A 15,665-nucleotide genomic window follows, 5' to 3' on the forward strand; every position below is an offset into this window, starting at 1 on the left:
TTTTTTTTTCTTTAAAAAAAAAAAAAAAAAAAAAAAAAAAAAAAAAAGACAGTTGACCTAACATTAAATATTGGAGGATTGTGCCTAAAAATCCAAATCTGGCTTCTCCTGAGAAAGCACAGATCTTCATTCCTACATGATTGTCATTGATTGGAATCCCATAAAAGTTCCCTTCTTTAGTATAACATACACCCTCCATTTTTTCAGAGTTACGGTAGCCATACAATGTATTGCCAAATCCATTATAGTTTGAAAATAACTGGGATAGAATCAATAATTATGCCAGAACAATAGCCACAAGTCAGAAGTGGCCTTGGGCAAACTACGGTATAATCCTACCATCACCAGAGTCCCTTTCATTCCCCCTATTGCTTCTCACTTGGAACCTTTTTATTCTACTGGATGACTTGCCTTTTCCCTGGAGGTATCATGAGATTCTCCTCAAGAGCACCTGGTCCTTTGAGTGAGTCCAAGAATCAGTTAATTAAATGAATGGGCTCAGCATTCTCATAGGTAAGTTTCTCTTAAGTAAAAAATACCCATAATAAAGTCTGACTGATATTCCCAAGATGACATACAATGTTCAAATATTTATATTTTTCTTTACAGTTTTCTGTGAATTCAAAATACTTATAATTTAAAATATATTTTAAAAAAAGTATGCAGACTTGTACATAATGAGAGCAACAAGAAAAAAAAACGGCTCTTTTCATATTATTGGGATGTCGGTTACTTCTCTAACTCAAGCAGCTTTGTGGATTTTATTAAAGAACACATTTGCTATGCATGAAACATCTTTTGAAAAGACTGATTGGTGACCAAAGAAAAACACGCATATGGAATACAAAGTTGGAGAGACGGACATGGCCAGCTTATGCAAGTGTATTTAGAATGGACAGCCGGCTTTGCAATCTGTTGCACTGGAGTTTTAGGGACTTACCACAGACAGTGTTTGTTATTACAGAACGTTTTGCTTCCCAGGAGGAAGGAAGATTAACCAAAAGAAATACAACATTAAAAAATACACAGATGATCCAGCAAAATAAAGTCTTGGGCTATAAACCACAAAAGGACCAATATATTTGCTTAGAAATTACTGGAGTGGCTCAAAATCTAATGCTTCCATCCTAAGGATGTTTACTGAAAGAGAAAGTTGAGTAATGCTTGCACTGGCATTTTGGCAAAGACCCCGCTACCACCCTGCACACTCCCCATTCTCCTGTGGCTTCTTGGGCATCTATAATTTCCTTTGGGTACATTTGACTTTTTGTCTCCTAAAATCTGGCCTGTCTATGGAATGTGGGTCAAGAAGCAGGCCTTATTTACTCATTGGGAAACTGACCACTACTGCGGAGTTGAGCATACCTGATGGGAAGAAAGACAGAAGGCCACGTGCCCACCCACTCACCATACAGGACAGTCACTTCTGGGCAATGGGCCATTTTGCTCCTACCATCACAGTAAAAACTGCATGTTGGGTCAGTTTATGTCTTATGCCTAGAGTATGCTGGTTAATTGGCCTTCTAGCCAAAAGTCTTCTCTAGGTTCCAGAAATTCCTTCTTTGTATTCTGAAATGTCTGAAATTCTTTTCTCTCCCTTAAGAGGACAATCCCTTAGGGTTGTTTGAAAACATTGCTTTCTTTATTTCAACCACAGTTGAGATGGTTAAGTTAGGATATAAATACTATTTTCTATGACATTTAACCTAGTTTCTTAACTCAAATTATATTCATTTTTATTTATCCTGATATAGTAATTCTAGAAGAACGGATGGAACATAAAGTATTTAAAATAGCCTTAGTTCATTATGGTTGAAGGAGTTTGTGTTATGTTTCCTTGAGATTCATATTTTATAATTTTGAATACTATGATGGTAAAAATTAGAGAACCTCATCAGTTGACATTCCTACATGTATACTAGCCATTCCCATACTTCCTGTTGGCTCTCCACAAAAGTAATAATAAAAACAGCAATAATGAAAAGAATAAGTACATCAAGTGAAAAGAATAAAATTGAAAATTCTAACTCAAAAATTTGTAATTCCTCATCAAATAGCTTATTATTGGCCCTTATTGTTTTACTGTGTAGTCACTATAAGACCAGTCTATACTTATTGTGGGGTTACTTTGTACTAGGTGGCTTACTAAGCATTTTACACATTTTAATATTTTCATATTAACCAATGTGTCAGCTCTTTGAAGGAGTACTAGTAATACCCTATTTTTTAGATTTTAAATTGAGGTTTACAGAAATAAGCAGCTTATTGAGGTCGTGCAGCTTACTAGTGACAGAGCAAAGATTGCAATTTATGTATCTGTTTGACTCTAAAGTTCTTCAACCAATGCTATTTTGCCTCTACCATTCTTAGGCTCTTGGACAACACAGGTTCTCTTAAGTGCTTGTTTGATTTTTGATTTAAGTTCAACTGAATTTTATTAATTCAATTAATACTTGTTGAATACTTACACAGTCCTAGGCATACAAACAAAATGTTTCTCTTGACAGATGTGTCTTTGCCTCTCTATTTTGAACTTTCCTCAGTGTAAATAAAGGCAACATCACCTACCTCATAGGATTGTTAAGTATATTATCAGTGAAAGATAGCTATTACTATTATCATTATTTAATAATAAATTCTTGACATATCTTGGGCAATGAATAAGTGTTGGGTCTGTGAATGAATGATTAAATGAATGAATGAATGTGGAAGTGAGACAGGGTCTTGTCTGTTAAGATGCTAGTAGTCTGATAATGCAGACAGGAATGCCTTTCAATCCACGCTTCGGTGGTCTAACGTTTATACCCAAGGAACACATAGGTTCTGTTGGTGCAATAATGAGCAAATAATTAAACTTGGGCAGAAATGATAGGTGGCAAATTCAGAGAGGCTTCACGGAAGGAGGAAAAGGAGGAAAGAAAGAAGGCAGGCAGGCAGGAAATCTCAGGGTTTCTCAGGGATTAGAGTGGAAGAGACAAGAAATAGGAAACCCAGACAGGGGATTATTTGATTATTATAATTATTAGCACAAAAAGAAAAGTGTAAGCTTGAAAGTGACAAGGAATGAAAAAATAAGAATGAATTCCAGAAGTATTTGATTGAGTTGGCAAGGCTTGGGGAGGAGGTAGAGAAGGAGACAGTACTAGGTTTCTGGCTTATTCACCTGAATGGATGATGATGATGTCTTGAGATCAGAAGCACAGACAAGTTATTATCTTCCTAGTCTTTACTTTCCTAGCCTATAAAGTTCAAATAGTTGTAGCCCTATCACATATAGTTTGGGTGAGGATAAAATGTTATAACACATGAGGAGCCTAACACAATGCCTGGCCCTTGGTAAGTGTGCGATTGACAGTAGGAAGGAGTGGAACAGCAAAGAAGAAATAGATTTCGAGTTGGAGTATTTGAGTTTGAGTTACTTAAAAGTAGTCTAGGTCTGTATGGAGAAGTCCTGAAAGAACATCTGGTAATTTGTGAATTTAAGGAAAAGACACACCCTATTTGTAGAAATGTGTTATTTTTAGTGATGTTTTAAATTTAAATCAAAGAGATAATAAAATCAACCATGGTCTGTTCTGCAGCACAGTGATAAAGTCAGATGTTAAGGAATGACTAGTGGAGTGGGGGGTGGGGGGAAGCGAGGTAGTCTGTGGATCCTGGTAGAGGACTAGTTTAGGATTCTTCCAGCCATTTTTAAGATTATTTATTTATTTATTTGAGAGAGAGAGAGAGAATGAGGTGGAGAGGTAAAAGGGAGAAAGCAGACTCCCCGCCGAGCAGGAAGCCCGATGTGGAACTTGATCCTGGGACTCCAGGATCACGACCCTAGCCGAAGGCAGTCGCTTAAGCAACTGAGCCACCCAGGTGCCCTCTTCCAGCCATTTTTAAGCCCCCATCTTTGAAAGCAGACTGTGACTGCATGTTTCTTGAATTCAATAGTCATCACCCAGAAAACTAACTTCCTTTCTCCAAATTGCACAGGAGTGACTTATCACTCCTTGACTTACTTAATCACTCTTGACTGACTTAGTGGAGGATCAGAGGAGGGTGGGGAGAGTTAATTTCCTTTTAATTTAGATTTAATTTGGTATTAGCCATGCCCAATTTATTGCTGTTTTGTAGTTGAGTATAGCTCTTTAGTCTGTAATCATTTCTTCTATTTTCTGTGTATATATTTTTTAATGCTTAAAGTGTGTTGCTCAGTTTAATATTATCATTTAAAATTTTCTCATGGTGTTGACTTTTAAAAGATCCTATGGTTTTAGGCTCATTACGGGTAATGTAAAATTATATCTATCTTATTCCTTAGTGAAACTCATCCTCTTCTCTAATCTGTACCTGGAGTGTAAGATGGATATACCTTGTATTCTGTGGGATTTCTAGTGGCTAAATATATTTTAAGAGTAAGTGAATGGGAAAGATGAATTCTTTGTCTATACCAATTCCAAACATTTAGCACTCACCTTCCTAAGAAAAGATACCCATGATATCTAATAGCTAACTATATCCAAATCAGTGAAATACGGCTATAGGATTTTTGTCATTTTTTAATAACAAATAACTATTTGTATATTAACTTCAATTCCTAAGTTATCATGTAGACCTGTAAATGTATTGTTTTTTCCTTGGTAAGCAGACTGACTTATATAAAAAGTCTATAAAAAGTCTATAAAGTTATAAAAAGTCTACTTCAGTTTTCTTTATGAGGCAAAGTGAAGCACAGTTAAAAATACATACACAGATATTTGATGAACTTATATATATGAACTTCCCGAGGAACTTACATAGATAGGGACTTTCTGAGGAGAGTAAAGCAGAAGTATTTCCATGTTAATAGCACAATTAACAAATACAAAAAATAATTTGAAGAACCTTTTTGGCTAAGGAATTTTGGGCAACAGATTCATAGTACACCTTGTTGAATCTTCACTTGACAGGTATTGTGTATGCAAAATGTTGCCAGTAGACTCTTATCTTAATTCACCTAACACCAAATGTAACCCAGACTGTTTATATAGCCTGAGGATTTACCCTATAAAGGGACTTTATCTTGAATCAGCATTTATGAAGCAAATCACTTAACTGTTCACAGTAAATAAGCAAACCCTCCTTCGACATGGAGGCTATGTAACTTAGAGAATCGAATAAGCTTCGAATTTGTTTATGAAAAAGAACATCATTATTTCTCTTTTGCAGTCCGTATCAAGGCACAAAAGCAGATTTCTGATTAGATTTCTGATTAGACTTCACACATTTTGGATATTTTGGAGTGTACATTCATTTTTATTTGTCAAATTCTCAGTCCATTTTTTAATGTTGCAAGATACTTCACTGAAGATGTATCTTGTAGATTTTCCCCCCCATTTTTCTATGACTAGAAAGTCATTTTGTTGTCTTTAGCATGGTAAAACACCTTTGAGAAAATAAATCAGTCCCTTTCTGACTGTGTGTGTGTGTGTGTGTGTGTGTGTGTGTGTGTGTGTAGCCATGTGGGGAGGTGGGAAGGGGAAATTACAGGGCTCCCAGAGGCGATCAGAATTACCACCTCAGCTAGTTAAGCAGGTTCCCCCATGGCAAGCGTTTACTTCCTAAAAAGTATGATCCCATTTATATATCAAGAATAGAAAAAAAAATACCTACCTGACACTTTGTGCTGACACACACCAGTGAAGGAAAGGGTACAATATTTTAAGCTTGCAGATGAACACATGGATTAATTCTGCCACTTTTGAAGCAGCTGGCATTTTAAGAGATTGGCCTGAAAGAGCTGTCAGTTGAAAGCAGCAGCCTGAGAGGAGTAAACAACACTAGGGTGAAATTGGCTTGGGAGAAAGTGCACGCTTCCCTACAGGGAACTGAATCTGGTACTTATCAGCATCATCCCTGACTGTAAAAGGAACCAAAGGCATTGATAGGCTCCTTTCCTTGGGGTGTGGAGGTCAGAACTTCCCACTCTTCAGGTTCCTTGAGCCCTGGGCTTCCTACTAATCTGGCAGGTGAGAATTTGACTGGTTTTAATTTTCTTTTAGTAAGTAAAACTACCCTATTTTAAAACTGGCATAGTAGTTCATAGTGGCTTTACTTTAGGCGACTTTAGCATTTTTTCTTTTCTTTCTTCTTCTTCTTTATTATTATTATTATTATTTTTTTGGCAACATATACCAGCATTAAACACTATGCTCTAGAGTTGGAACCATTTCCATCTTAGACAGTGGCCCTGAATTGTTTGTTCACTATACAGTGTGAACTTGATCAGGGCTGATCTGGGAAATCTACAGTGGACTGTGAAAAGACTGAGCTTACCAGGATGATATGGAATGGCTTTGACATCTGGAGAGCAGAGTAGTCAGATGGAAACATGTCACAAATGGAGATTAATCATTTGTTTCCTAAAATTTGAAATATTTTGTCTTTAGGAAACTATCTAAAAGAGGGACACTCAAAGCAATTTGCAGACTTTATATTTTTTTAAAAGAAAAAATGAATAAAAATATTAAATTCTTTAAGGACATACCTTGTCAATCGTCACCAGAGTGGACACTCCTAGGGTATAAGGACACCTTATTGGCTCCAGACAAAGGGGTAATAGTACTATTATACTAGAAGAAATATAAATATAAACATAGGAAGAGATGGAGATAGAGATTTTGATATTATTTTACTGACATAAAAATAGAGATGTTTATGATAGCATTGTTTGTAGTGGGGAAAAAAACCTGGAAAATTGAGGACTGTAATCATTAGGGGAGTAAATACAATTTTATGCTATGTAATATTATCCAAAATTAAAAGGTGAAATTTTTATTTTGTCAAGAAAAGAACATTAAAAAATATATACATCTACTATCAATATTTTATACAAAAAAGACATTAGATACAGAAGGAAGGAGGGACTCAAGCCAGAGGTGTTCTTTGCAAGAAAGGACAGCTGGAGATAGATAAACACATGTGAAATGTTGTTTTTATTTTCCTCATTTTAATACAAGCAAGTCAAAATCTGATCAAGAACCAAGTTTATGAATCATTTGCTTAATGGAAAACATTGCACTCAGTGTCAGGACACCCAGATTCCAGCCACTCACTTCATCTTTAGACAAATTAACTCCCTGTGGTCTATCTCACCAGGAAGGTTCATCAGATAAATCGCAAGCCCCTTTGACTTCTAACATCTTATCATCTATGGTAATCTCATTTCATAGTCTCCATAATTCTTCTGTTCTTTGTTTTCATTCATTTATTTAGCAATTGCTTAATCGGACATCGATGTATATATCAGGCATGGTGATTGCCAAGGGAATGAAGCCATGAGCAGTGTAAGTGAGGTCTTTCCTTTCACAAAGCTTGTATTCTCTGGGGAGACAATAATTAGCAAGCCAATGAGTACATGGAAAGAGAATGAAAGATTGTAGCCCAGTGTTTAGAGGAAATAAATAGGCTCATGAGATTGAATATGCAAGTGGAGAGTTTAGAGAAAGGTAATCTGAACTGAGTTTCCATGGCAGGCCTTTCTGAGGATTTGGACTAAGACCTGATAAATGAGTAGGCACCAGCCTCATAGGGAGCTGGTTAAGAGCACATTAGACAGAGGTAACAGCAAGTGCAAGGTTTATGAATTGGTTAAGGACCCGGTCACTCAAGGGTTAGAAAGGGGGTCAATGAGGCTGAAGTATAATGAGCAAATGGGGGAATAGGTAGCACAAAAAGAGGAGAGAGAAGTAGGCAGTCAAATCATGGAGGACTTGGTAGGCATTTAACTTTCATATACATGCAACAAGAAGCCATTAAAAGGCTCTAAGCAAGGGAACAAAGTGATCTATGTTTTAAAATGCGCACTGGCTACTGTGTGAACAATGGATGGTAGGGATGCCGGAAGCAAGAGAAACTATTTGGAAGCTATTACAGCGGTCCAGGTGAGAAATGATGCTACTTCGGATGAGGACTTGATGGGGAGAATGGAGTGAAGTGAAGCAATCAGAGAAATATTACACAACTTCTAGAGGTTTAAGTGGAAGGAAAGAAGCAAGGCTCACACCATTGTTTTTGAGCTGGGAAACTAGACAGAAGGAGGTACCATTGATTGAGATGGAGTGTAACATCTCAACTGAGGACCCAGAGTGTAACAGGGTTTTTTCCTGCTAATTGGGGAGTTGGGTGCAGGAATCAAAAAATATGAAGAAACGAAAGAGCAGAATAGCTACCCACAGGGAGATGTCAATGAGATGGTTAAGAAGCTCAGGGGAAAAGTCTGGGCCAGAAATGGGTATTTTGAGATTCATCATTATATGGGTTGTGTTTAAATTCATTTAAGGAGGAAAAAGAAATGTTAAGCTTCACCCTAGGCAGCTCACCATTTATGGCTAAGGCCTATGAGCAAAGCTAAGAAATAGTGACCAGTGAACTAGGAAGAAAAATCAATGGTGTGATATAAAGTCAGTAATTTATTTTAAAATACCTCAGTGTAGGGGTGCCTGGGTGGCTCAGCTGAAGCGTCTGCCTTCGGCTCAGGCCATGATCTCGGGGTCCTGGGATCGAGCCCCACATTGGGCTCTCTGCTTGGCAGGAAGCCTGCTTCCCCCTCTCTCTTGGCCTGCCTCTCTGCCTACTTGTGATCTCTCTGTCAAATAAATAAACAATAATCTTTAAAAATTTTTAAAAATTCCATGATTAAAACACCTCAGTGTAGACATTCTGTGTCATCCATTGCTTTACTCAGGAGTTCACAGGAAATAGTAGACTCAGCATTTAACCAGAAAGGTCACACTATAGGATCCTTATCTTATGCTGACACGAGAGGCTTTAGAAGTGATGTTTCATTGATGAATTAGTAGTTTTTTAATTAGATAAGGGATTTTTATAAATGGATTTTCATTATTGAAACTGGTTTTATTTAAGATATGTGAGATACTTCTTATACTTAGATTTGTAAGAAACTAATTTGTAACTGGTACATAGAAAGTACTCAATAACTGTGTGTGTGGGTGTGGGTGTGTGTGTGTTTTATTTCTTACTTTGAATCCAAGATTCCCCCAAATTAGCAATTTGCCTATAATGTTTAAAACTGTTGTTTAATTGCTCTATTACTCTGGTACATAAAAAAGTTTATATATATACATATATGCATACATATATACACACATACACATCATATATACATATGTGTGTATGTATGTTTGTATATGTATGATGTATGATGTATATGTATATATATGATGTATCATATATATGATATATGATGCACGTGTATGTATATATATATATATTATATATGATATTATATATATGGTGTTTTTTCCTCCCGGGGCCTATTATTGAATATTTAAAATGTTGAAGCAAAGTTTACTGTTGATTATAAGGGAAAAAACTTAAAAAGAATTTAAAAGAGTAAAGAAGGAGAACAGAAAAAAGCAAAGAAAAAAATGGGTTGTGAAGAGTAGAGTAGAGGGCAAAGCTCCTGTGTGTACAAAACATGAAGTATTTCTGTCAGTGGTCATTTCTGGTACCGGGCCACAGAAATGGACCACATAACCTAATTCCCTGGAGATCTTTCGCTGGGGTATGGAAGACGGTTTGCTGGCATTTAACTACACTAAAATACTGTCCCAGGAGAGCTGGTGTTTGAAATTTGTGAGAGATCCAATCACACTGTGGTTTGTGATTTGAACAAGCTGCCCTAGAATGAGCTCTGAAACAGACCAAATATTGCAGCCTAATTCACGTTCTGGCTAAAGTACTAACAAAACCCAGCAAAGTACCTCAAATACCACAGAGTATAGTATAGATAACACTATTTTACTGGTGGAAAATATAAACACGTTTTTGCCCCCATTTCCACTGTGATCAAGGAAATGTGCTGAGGAAACAGAACCCATCTACAGAGAATTGTGAAACTGACAAGAGGTTCAGATTACCAGCAATTTGCCTCTGAGCCAAAACAAATGCAGTATTTAGAAGCTTCCCATAGGTACCTAAGGGAAAGAGGGAATTTTCACTGTGATACAAATATTTCCTTTAGGAAAAGGATTTATCATGATCTTGATAATAGAATGCATGTTTCTGGTATGTGTCTCTGGAGTACTTACATGGGATGAGCACGCTAATGTGGTATTTTTTAAAACCTAAAATAACTCTTCACTCCATACTAACTATCTGCAGGTTTTCTAATTAAATAAAGTAAGGCGGTTACTCAGCCAGACTCTGTGCCCAAGTATTTTCACTGAATCTGTTAACAAGAATTTCTGTGCAACAGCTTGTTTAAAGAATCCTGTTAAATATTTAGGCCATGAAAGTAAAGCTACTGAAAGTATATGGACATCCTACGTACCAGTATAGACCTCTGTGCTTCTCTTTGAAATAATCTCTAGCTGCTTTATAGAGATGGTCTAATGGTATATGTATGCAAAGTCACAGGTTCAAAAAAAAAAAAAAAACCACAGTTTTATTTGTTGACGTTGTTGACATTAGACAAATATTACAGGTTCAGATTAACAGACAAATCCAAAAGGAAATAAAGAAGCAAATGCTCTTTTGAAATATAGGCTTCCAGGAAGGAGATTTAGTATAAATACCTTTAGACAATTTTAAGATTTATAAGACATTGTAATTCACCCATATATATGCCTTATAACACAGTGAATGTTAAGGTTAGTTTTTACAGCAGTCTTCCTGGAGGTCGTGAGATGGTCACATTCCTAAAGAGAAATGCCTCCTGTGTGCGGTTTTATAAGTTCGTGTGGGAACTTTCTCAAAATTTTTTTTGGAGGGTCCTTTTGGGAAGCAGCACAAAGTAGGTGTTAGAAGCACATGCTATGTGAAGTCACGCTATGTTCCCATCGTAGGTCCATCACCTGCTCAGTGTGTGATACTGGTCATTACTTAATGTCTCTGTGCCTCTGTGTCTTCTTATCTATACAACAGGAGTTCTAATAATATCTAGCTCTAAGACCTGTTTTGAGATTAAATGAAATCCATTCTCTGAGGAAATTTTATTTCTAGAGCAGATTAAGGTTCACGGCAAAATCAAGAGGGGGAAAGCACAGAGATTCCCTATGTAGCTTCTGACCTCACACATGCACAGAGCTGCTCCCGTTTGTAACAACCGATAAGCCTCCATGGACACATCACAGTCACTCAAAGCCCATGATGTATATTGGCATGCATTTTTGATATTGTACATTCTGTGGGTTTGGATGCATGTAGCATGATAATGGTATGTGTCGTACAGGGTCATTTCATTGCCTTAAAATCCCTCTGTGCTCCATCTAGTCAAACTTCTCTCCCCTCAATGTCTGGGAAACATGAATATTTTTACTATGCCACGGTTTTCCCTTTTCCAGGACGTCATATAGTTGGAATCATATAGCATGTAGCCTTTTCAGACTAGCTTTTTTCACTCAGTAATATGTGTTTGAAATTCTCTTGTGTCTTGAGAGCTATTTTTTTTCCAGCTCTACTGACGTATAATTGACAAATAAAATTGTAATATATTTAAAGTATACAACGAGATGATTTGATAGATGTACTCATTGTGAAAGGCTTCCCACAAAACACATCCATCATCTCACACAATTACTTTTTTTTTTTTTTTTGGCAAGTACACTTAAGTTCTGCTTTCATAGCATAGACTTATACTTACATTAGATTCTCAGATCTTATTCATCCTATGTAACTACAAGTTTATACCATTCTACTCAGTGTTTCTGTAAGTTTGATTATTTATTTTTTTTTTTTTAAGATTCCACATATAAGTGATACCATGCTGTATTTGTCCTTGTATGGCTTATTTTACTTAACATAATGTCCTCCAGACTGACCCAAGTTGTCACAAATGATAGGACTTCCTTTTTTCTCATGGCTGAAAAGTATTCCACTATATATATATACACCATATTTTCTCGATTCATTTATCTACTGACAGACACTTAGGTTGTTTCTATACCTTGGTGACCGTGAATAATGATGCTACGGACATGGGATGTAGGTATCTTTTCCAGTTAGTGTTTTCATTTCCTTTAGGTAAGTACCCAGAGGTGGAACTGCTGGATCATATCTATTTTTTTTCTTTTAGATATTTTAAATTTAATTTTATTTTATTTTTAGTGGTCCAAAATTCCTTATTTATGCACCACACCCAGTGCCCATGCAATATGTGCCCTCTCTAACACCCAGCAAACCTCATACTATTTTGCACAGTGGCTGCACCAGTTTACATTTCAGCAACAGTGTATAAGGGTTTCCTTTTCTCCACATCCTTACTAACAATTTCCTCTTTTTCTTCTTCTTCTTTTTTTTTTTTTGACACTATACATACTAACAGTATGAGGTAATATCTCATTGTGGTTTGGATTTGCATTGCTTTGATTAGTGATGTGTAGCATCTTTTTATTTTTCCATTGTCCATCTGCATTTCTTCTTCGGGAAAATATCTATTTAGATTCTCTGCCCATTTTTTTTTAAACATTTTTCCCTCTGCCCATTTTTAAATTGAATTTTTTTTTTTTTTGCTATTGATTTGTATGAGTTCTTTATGTATTTTGGATATTAGCTACTTTCAGATATACAATTTACAAATATTTTCGCTCATTCAGTAGGTTGCCTTTTCATTTTGTTGATATTTTCCTTTGCTGTGCTGAAGCTTTTCAGTTGGATACAGTGCCACTTGTTTATTTTTGTTTTGGATGCCATCGCTTGTAAGTCAAATCCAAAAAATCATTGCCAAGACTGATGTCAAGGAACTTACTACCTATGTTTTCCTCTAGGAGTTTTATGGTTTCTGGTTTCACATTCAAGTCTTTAATCCATTTTGAGTTACCTTTTTACATAGTTAAGATAGTAGAACAGTTTTATTCTCCGGCATGTGACTGTCCAGTTTTCCCAATACCATTTACGGAAGAGACTATTCTTTCCCCATTGTATATTCTTGGTTCCTTTATCATCCATTAATTGACCATATATGCATGGGTTTGTTTCTCAACTCTCCATTCTGTTCCATTGATCTATATGTCTGTTTTATGTCAATACAATACTATTTTGATTATTACAGCTTTGTAAAATAGTTTGAGATCAGGGAGCGTAATGCCTCTACCTTTGTTCTTTATCAAGATTGCTTTTGCTATTCAGGGTCTTTTGTGGTTCCATACAATTTTAGGATTGCTTGTTCTAGTTCTGTGAGAAATATCATTGGAGTTTTGATAGAGACTGCATTGAATCCGTAGATTGCTTTGGATGGGATCAACATTTTGATAGTATTAATTCTTCTGGACTCTGGAAAACAAACTGAAGGTGTTAGAGGGGAGGGGTGTGGGGGGACAGGTTAGCCCGGTGGTGAGTATTAAGGAGGGCATGTATTGCATGGAGCACTGGGTGTTATACACAAACAATGTATCATGGAACACTACATCGAAAACTAATGATGTACTACTGTATGGTGACTAAGATAATGTAAAAAAAAACCCCAAACAATATTAATTCTTCCAATCTGTCAGCACAGATTATCTTTCCATTTATTTGTTTATTTCTCCATTTCTTTCATCCATGTCTTATAGCTTTTAGCATCTTTTACTAAGTGGGTTAATTTATTCTTAGATATTTTATTCCTTTTGATGAAACTGTAGATGGGTATTATTTTCTTAATTTCTCTTTCCACAGTTCATTATTAATGTATAAAATGCATCTGATTTTTGTATATTGATTTTCTATATTGCAACTTTGCTGAATTCATTTATTAGTTCTAACAGTTTTCTGGTGGTATCTTTAGGGTTTTCTTTATAAAATATATCATCTGCAAATAGTGACAGTTTTACTTCATCTTTTCTAATTTGAACGCCTTTCATTTCTTCTTCTTAACTAATTTCTCTGGCTAGGACTTCCAGTTCTATGATGAATAAAACTGGAGAGAGTGGACAGTCTTGTTTTGTTCGACATCTTAGAGGGAAACCATCTTTTCACCATCGAGTATCATGTTAGCTGTGGGCTTGTCACACAACCTTTATTATGTTGGAGTACATTCCTTCTGTACTTACTTTGTTGAGAGCTCTTACCTTCTCCCTGTGTATACCTGGGGAGAATGCCCCATGCCTATTTGAAAAACTGATTCTTGTTTGCAATAGTAGTTGAAAACTCATGAGTGCAAGCCCGATGGACTCTAAGAACTATTGGGTTTGGGGGCGTGTCCCTCAGGCGGAAGTCACAAAATTTAGGACATTATATGTGTGGATAAGCTCCTTCTAAGTGAAGCTGGCAACTTTTGTTGTTATTGTTGCTGGAGCAAACCAGAGGAGGTGAGGGAAATGCCCACCATCTCTTTCAGGCTCTGGAGAGGATCCCAGTCAGCAAATAGATATGCACTAATTAGAAGACTGACTGTCAGCAGCAGATGAGAAAGTATTCTACCAGTGACCTTCCAGGGTTGACTAGTGTAAAATAAAAAATCTATTAAACTTTATGTGGCTAAACAGTGCCAGGTGACTGCGACAGAGGCAACAATAGCTATAGGATAATGGAGGTCCGCATTTCTTGCTGATTTTCTGAAAGTTCTATATTTAACTCTTATTAATGCAAATCAACATTAATCAAATGTCACAGTCTTTCTCTCTGCATAATAATATGAAATCACAGTACCTGTAGCTTAAATTTTCACAATACCAATACATTCACTGAACAGAATTAGAACAAACTAGAGCTTCCAGTTTCTGCCCATTTTTTGTCAATCAAAGGAAACTCAAAACATTGGTATTTGCTTATCTCATTCAACATGCACTAAAACATCTGACTATATGGCGAAGAGAATTGGGGTTGGATTAATTCTTTGTCTAAATATGAACCTAAATTAAGTTTTTTGGGAAAGATGATTGCTTAGTTTTCTTTGAAATTATAAAATAAAAATGTTTGAGGCATTATAGTCACAAATTGTTAACCCATCAATAACATAGGTATTCATGGGGCACCTGGGTGGCTCAGTGGGTTAAGCCACTGCCTTTGGCTCAGGTCATGATCTCAGGGTCCTGGAATCGAGTCCCGCATTGGGCTCTCTGCTCAGCAGGGAGCCTTCTTCCCTCTCTCTCTCTCTCTCTCTCTCTACCTGCCTCTCCATCTACTTGCGATCTCTCTCTGTCAAATAAATAAATAAAATCTTTAAAAAAAATAACATAGGTATTCATATGAACATACCAATATATGCATTCGTACAGCACCTTTATTCTACAATAAATTCCAAGGGGGTAGATAGCACATATTTTTTCAAATGTTAATATTACAGTTAACATATTTTAAACACACTTATTGATTTCCAAAAATTATGGGACAGCTATAATAATTTTAAAATCTCCTTTCAACTGGGTTGATGTAAATTTGTTTCTAAAGTTCATTTGGAAATGTATATAAATGAGAATATCAAATCATTTTTTAAAAGAACGTGGGCCATCTGGATATCTAAATGTATCAGAATTATAGCAGTTCACAAAGGATAACACTGGCATAGAAATAGACTGATGACTGATAAAATAGAACAGAGAAACTGACAAACAGATCCATGCATATTCAGGATATTCAGAAAATTGACTACACTAAGAACTGTTGTTTCATATCAGTAAAGTGTAGACGTATTATTAAACAAATGGCATTGGGAAAATTGAATATTTTTTTAAAAGATTGGAATGTGTGACTCTATA

General features: G+C 36.1%; 1 long non-coding RNA gene across 3 annotated transcripts in view; it reads right to left on the reverse strand.

Annotated features, from left to right (window-relative positions):
- LOC132020531 (uncharacterized) overlaps nucleotides 1-15,665 on the reverse strand; it is a 170,159-nt gene that overhangs the window by 50,558 nt on the left and 103,936 nt on the right. For 2 of the 3 annotated variants that reach the window (XR_009405019.1, XR_009405017.1), the window contains exons 2-5: nucleotides 8,453-8,614; nucleotides 6,515-6,599; nucleotides 6,304-6,389; nucleotides 5,641-5,788 (exon numbers count right to left, since the gene is read on the reverse strand). The exons of the other annotated variant lie outside the window; for it this stretch is intronic. This is a non-coding gene — a long non-coding RNA (uncharacterized LOC132020531). The remainder of the gene's footprint in view (nucleotides 1-5,640; nucleotides 5,789-6,303; nucleotides 6,390-6,514; nucleotides 6,600-8,452; nucleotides 8,615-15,665) is intronic. 3 annotated transcript variants of the gene reach the window in all.

Source organism: Mustela nigripes, chromosome 6 (assembly GCF_022355385.1).
Source record: "Mustela nigripes isolate SB6536 chromosome 6, MUSNIG.SB6536, whole genome shotgun sequence".
NCBI classification, from domain to species: Eukaryota; Metazoa; Chordata; class Mammalia; order Carnivora; family Mustelidae; genus Mustela; species Mustela nigripes.